Raw genomic sequence first — 5,834 nt, 5'->3', positions numbered from 1 at the left:
ATGTGTGTGTATATATATATGTATATATAGGCCCATATGCACACACACACACATATATATATATATATATATATATAGTTATATAATATAATAATATTTATATTATATAGGCCTATACCTCGCAGTTTATCAGAGTATTAACAGGAAAATGTAAAAAATAGTTTTTCAGTTGTACATCTCCCTAGGTATCACTAGGATAAAATCGTATTATCACCACATAGTGATCACGGTCTTGCCACTATTCTTTGTGAAACCCCATGGGTTCATGGTGGAGACGTTGGAAAATCAGGTCACATGCAGCTCGTCTGGCCCGATCATTGGTTGCACCAGGATGGTGTGAGGAAGAGGGAAGATCATATTTCAAATTCAAGCTGGGATTCATTGTTTCATCGTCGATTACAGCAAGCGTTGTGTTAAATTGGATTCGTTAAATTAATTTCGCAAAACGAAAATGTGCATGGGTTCTACTCCACTGGACGGAGACAAATGAGACAAGTATCCTGGACAATTCAATGGTTCCAGATAAAATAATGTTCGAGACCAACCGAAAGATTGAGATGGAGAATTTGGAGACCCAAAGTTAACAAGAACCCTCCAAGAAAAAATGGCTGAATGGCGTACTACTGTATTCAAGTGTTGCCGTTGCTATTTATATAGGTAATTCGAAATTGCACTTTTCTTATTATTTATTTGAATATATTCACTTTAGCTAGGTTGTCCATAGGCCTGCTGCTGGTACTAACAATCAATAGTGTTCCAATCCATAACCCACCCACTACTTAAATAAACAGAAAACATATACTCTGGCTAGGCCTAGGAGGCCTATAGGCTACGACCGTTTGACTTAGGCCTAGGCTTGACCTCCTAAATGGTCTGGTTGAAACGGCCGTTAACTCGATTGTGGAATTAATGATTATGACGGGCAATTACGCTTTTTAATTCGTTTTTATTTATTTATTATTATTTTTTTTATTCAATCTTTTGTTATGTAACATAGGTCTAAATGTATAAAAACAAAACATAAAATGTTATCTTCATTTGGTAAGAATCAAAAAATATAGTTGCACCAACAATTAAAGTTGTTTTAGGCTCGATTAGCCTTCCTAAAACAGTACTACTAGCCTATTCCTAGTAATATAGCATAAATGCCTACTAAACATTATCTAGCACTGTACATTCTATGTATGCCTTGCTATATGAATTGCATTTTTAGCGTTAAAAGTCTGGCCTGGGTCGAAATTACTCGACATCAGGCAAGCTTGATTTTCGTGTGATTAATTTTCTTGATTGTTAGTTTTATTTGTTTAGTTTATAAACTATGAATATAATAAATCTACTTGCAAATTAGGGTTTGTTTTAAAATACTCTGTTTGATTTAAATAAGAAGTTAAAAATGTATATAATAAAATCAGTTACCATGTATTTTTGGCTGCCAAAATACATTGTATTTGAAAGACTAGGTATAAAGAACATTCGTTTACTAATTTAAGAACTTTCTTTATTTTCAGGTTGCACTAGATACATTTTGTCTCAAAGGACTATTATGCAGCTTAAAAAAAGCCAACATGCAAGTAGACTGGTATGTGCTGCAATGACAAACAAAATATATACAGTATCTGCAATATTTGGTAAATTAATTTTCTATTAATTTTTTTGAGATTTAAATAATCCATTTGTGTTTTAATTTAAGACAACAGCAAATGTATTACAGTAAGTATATTGCATTATAGTAAATTGTCTGCTTTACGACCGTTGATTTTTGAAAATACTTAATATTACCATGTTGAATTACTAAAAATACAAGCAATGTACTATCCAACAGTTGTAAACAAAATTTGACATTTACCCCAAGACCGTTAAAAAGTTTATGTATACCTCATTGCTCCACGATTCAATTACAGTAAGTAAATTAGTGTTTCATATCTACATATTAAACATTAGAATACGGTATTGTCAGCAATAATGAAACCTACAGTCCCAAATTAACACCATTAAAATAATGAAGCTAGCAGGCCACTGTTATTGCAGCATTATGTTGCGTGATATTTGCTATTACATGTCACTACTCAAGTTTGTGTTGTCATGATGACATGAGTCTCATGGTGTACTCTGGGTTTAGCAATTAAAGTTCACAATTTATGAATCTAATTGTCTTTCGAACATGTCATTTTCAAAATTATTACTGCATATACAGTTCTACTCGAACCTAGAAATTTAAAGGAACAATGTAATTCTCATTTAAATAGATAGGCCTACTTTTCATATTTCCGAAGTTTTGTGACACTATATATTTATATAATTTCAGAATAACCAGATATCCAGTCAGCAGCTGTAAAAACCAAGATGACTAATATATGTGAAGATACAAGGCGTTCCATGTCAAAGGGAATGGATACAGCAGCTAATGTTTACAACAGGCGCTTAATGTGCAGTAATTTTTTAATTTTAAATTGTAATTGTAATTATCTTTGCTAAAGGTAACTTAGTGTTGTAATTTAATTTTTTTTAAAGTTTATTTCATATCGTACAGATGAGCTGCAGCATGCTTTACCACCTAAGTAACTGTTCGTCTATATGCAATAAAAACAATTAAAAAATGTAAACTCATTGCTACATTAACTTAACTATTAAAATCCTTGACTAATTTAGTGTTTAGGGTGAAAACAGTTACTGTATACATTTGTCTAATGTATGTTTTTAACTTAAAAATGTTATAACACATACATAATTCGTCTGACTATTATGCAATAATCTTACGATAGTGCTTATATATGTACTTAAAAGTTAGTTTAATAAATGTTTATTTTATCAATTTTAAAACTGTTAATATTTTATTTTTGTTGTACCTTGCAGGATGAAGGTGAGAACTTTGAGATTGTGCATGTGATGATTTTACTGCGTGGTGACACTGAATCTCTGTAGAACAAACAGTTTTGTGTAAACTTCACCAATAACACATGTAAAGTATGTGTTAACACTGTGTTTACTGTATGTTGGCAAGATTTGACAACAATGTGTTTACTGTGAAAACCTCACCAATTTCACATAGTCAACAGAGTAAACACACTGTGTTTATTGTTGGGTGACACTATGTTTACTCTATAAGGACACTGTGTTTAGTGACATTATATAGATAGTTTGTTTATTGTGTGGTACACTATGGGAACAGTGTGTGAAAAATGTGTTAACACTGTGTTTACTGAATGTTAGCAAGTTGTGACAACGATGTGTTTCCTGTGTTTCACACTGTGAAAACCTCACCAATTTCACATAGTCCACAGAGTGAACACACTGTAAACACACTGTGTTTATTGTGTGGTGACACTATAGAAACACTATGTTCACTGTGTGGGGACAGTGTGATAATTGTGTGGCTACACTATGGGGACAGTGTGATTTTTGTGTGGTGACACTATGTTTATGTTTGGTGTCACTATGGAAACACTGTGTTTACTGTGTGCGGACAGTGTGTTAATTGCGTGGCTACACTATGGCGACATTGTGTTTATTGTGTGGTGACTGTGTGTAAACACTGTGTTTCACACAGTTTACAGTGTGAAAACCTCTCCAATTTCATATAGTCAATGAGTTATTCACACAGTATACACACTGTAAACACACAGTGTACACACTGTGAACACACAGTGCACACACTGTGGTGCAGTATGTGTACACTATATGAACACATAGTTTTTCACATTGTGTTCACTGTGTGGTATTTTCCAAAGGGTTAACAAACAAACAACTTACGCATGCGCAAGTTTCTCAGATTGCATATATTTCACCATAATTGACGAATACTCTTTAGTTTATTGAAAATGAAATTTTGCACATTGCTTTACTCGTCGCTCCATTTGAAGTACGGTAGCATACCAGTAAGATGTATTGGTAACATTACTCCATAAAATTTACTTCAATACGTCGATAGCTGTATCACTCATGGGATTCGCCCTAAACATTGCATTATTTTTACAAGGTACCAATCTGCAAGATAGAAGTGTTTTTCTGCTGAGTATCGAAGAATGTCGCAGTCTATACCCCGAGTATAACGTAACTGACAATATGATTTGTGCTATATATACTTCCAGCTGTGTAATCGTTTTTATCGTACGTTATTTTTCCTATTACTTGTGATCACATAGATATTCAAATGCAATTGTTATTAATAACGTTTTTGAAATAGAATGGAGATGTTTGAAATTATAAATAAAAGAGGAAATAGTCATGTTTTAATAATATTCCATTTATAGACGATAAGATTTATTTACAGACCCAGTTTTGAATTTTTTTTTTATTAGTGATGAAGATGGTAATAACAAAAATAATAACAATATCAACAACTAAGACTAACGATTAGTATGTAATAGTAACCGCAATTACAATGACATTTACACTTATGATTTAAATGATAGTAAAGATGATAAAAAAAATGATGGTGATGGTTACTAATAATCGTAATAGGCGTAATAATAATAATAATAATAATAATAATAATAATAATAATAATAATAATAAATAATAATAATAAATAATAATAATAATAATAATAATAATAATAATAAGAGGAATAATAATAATAGGCCTACTGTAGGCCTATTCAATACTTTTGATATAGGCCTAATAGTTTATAGCAGTTTCGATTTGTGACAGTACTGATTATGTTTAATAGAAAAAAAATTATGGTAACAATAATTATAATTATTATAATTATAATAATTATATTAATATACAGTCATATGAGTGTGTTTATATAGGCGGTGAACCGCCTATTTGTTGCAAGCAGGAGTTCGTGAAAATTAGTGAGAGCGCACTTCCAGCTTAGATAAATTTCAATTTCATGCATCTTAACAAAATTACTAATTTTATAATTGTAATAACACAACAGCACACGCGTTCATTCACACACATCTATATAACCTCACATAATTGGCGTTGTAGCTTGCACTGCGCAATCACCTAACAAATCGAATACCAGTAAAAATAAAATGTTTACAAATTGAATATGGGTTCAACACAGTTTTTTTTTTTATTTATTTACAGTATAGGCCTACACAATAATACTAAACAAACATATACTAAAATAGTCATGGAAAACTTTGTGAATTGTAAACTTCATACACAGAAATACTATCTTACAAACATAGAGGAAATAACAAGCAATCACAGTTATCAACTACATTCAAGTTACAAGATAATTTTATCGTAAGAATAACCAATAAGATATGAACATCGTTAAATATAAAATTGTAAGTAAATATAAGTACTTAAACACCTTAACGCAAACAGTAAATGTAAAAGGTTGTCTGACAAGAAATGTTTCTCTATACTGGATATTGATAACAATGAAATCAAATTGAAAATCAAAGAATCCCTTTACATAAAATGGAACAATCCTGATCTTAATTTGCAAATCATGTTAACTTAAAGCTTATTTAAATATACACGTAAGCAATAGTTATTATGCAAGCACTTGTTACCTTGCATTTAACTATAGCTTCACACCCTTTTGTCAAATAAATCAATGTCTGATTATATATTCTACAATTTCTATAATTACCTATATACATATAGTCTACATGAAAAGTATTTGGTTCATTTCTGTTGTGTTTTTTGTTAACTGTTGATGGGTTGAAGGTAACCCGAAACATGTCTGCCATTAAATCTTTTGTGTTATTTTTAAAATGCGTTGTATTTTTTGTCAACTTACGTCCATTTGGTTCTATTATCAAGGATTTCAGTTCAAGAAGATTACCAGTTTCTTTATTAAGAAAATATGAAAAGATTACTCTTCGTTTGAACAAAGCCGAATTGGATTTTAATTTTTTACATAAATA

General features: G+C 31.0%; 1 long non-coding RNA gene across 1 annotated transcript; it reads left to right on the top strand.

The window, feature by feature from the left end:
* The first annotated feature begins 318 nt into the window (after nucleotides 1-318).
* LOC117100254 lies at nucleotides 319-2,470 on the top strand. Its single transcript, XR_004444106.1, has 3 exons — nucleotides 319-657; nucleotides 1,509-1,628; nucleotides 2,306-2,470. It is a non-coding gene; the product is annotated as an uncharacterized LOC117100254 (long non-coding RNA).
* The last annotated feature ends 3,364 nt before the right edge of the window (nucleotides 2,471-5,834 follow it).

This window comes from Anneissia japonica, unplaced genomic scaffold (genome assembly GCF_011630105.1).
Source record: "Anneissia japonica isolate Jap-2015-1 unplaced genomic scaffold, ASM1163010v1 scaffold6788_len1366326_cov149, whole genome shotgun sequence".
NCBI classification, from domain to species: Eukaryota; Metazoa; Echinodermata; class Crinoidea; order Comatulida; family Comatulidae; genus Anneissia; species Anneissia japonica.
The sequence above is the reverse complement of the archived record's forward strand: the minus strand, read 5'-3'. Positions and strand labels throughout refer to the sequence as shown.